The sequence below is a fragment of the Bison bison genome, unplaced genomic scaffold, assembly GCF_000754665.1.
Source record: "Bison bison bison isolate TAMUID 2011002044 unplaced genomic scaffold, Bison_UMD1.0 scf7180017864142, whole genome shotgun sequence".
Lineage (NCBI taxonomy): Eukaryota > Metazoa > Chordata > Mammalia > Artiodactyla > Bovidae > Bison > Bison bison.
The window spans coordinates 2,330,876-2,331,486 of NW_011494714.1; positions in this window are offsets into that span (position 1 = coordinate 2,330,876).

Sequence of the window (611 nt, forward strand, 5' to 3'; positions counted from 1 at the left end):
AAGGCAGGCTTCAGCAATACATGAACCGTGAACTTCCAGATGTTCAAGATGGTTTTAGAAAAGGCAGAGGAACCAGAGATCAAATTGCCAACATCCGCTGGATCATCAAAACAGTGATAGAATTCCAGAAAAACATCTATTTCTGCTTTATTAACTATGCCAAAGCCTTTGACTGTGTGGATCACAATAAACTGTGGAAAATTCTGAAAGAGATGGGAATACCAGACCACCTGACCTGCCTCTTGAGAAATTTGTATGCAGGTCAGGAAGCAACATTTAGAACTGGACACAGAACAACAGACTGGTTCTAAATAGGAAAAGGAGTACGTCAAGGCTGTATACTGTCACCCTGCTTATTTAACTTACATGCAGAGTACATCATGAGAAATGCTGGGCTCGAAGAAGCACAAGCTGGAATCAAGATTGCCGGGAGAAATATCAATAACCTCAGATATACAGATGACACCACCCTTATGGCAGAAAGTGAAGAGGAACTAAAAAGCCTCTTGATGAAGGTAAAAGAGGAGAGTGAAAAAGTTGGCTTAAAACTCAACATTCAGAAAATGAAGATCATGGCATCTGGTCCCATCACTTCATGGCAAATAGATGGA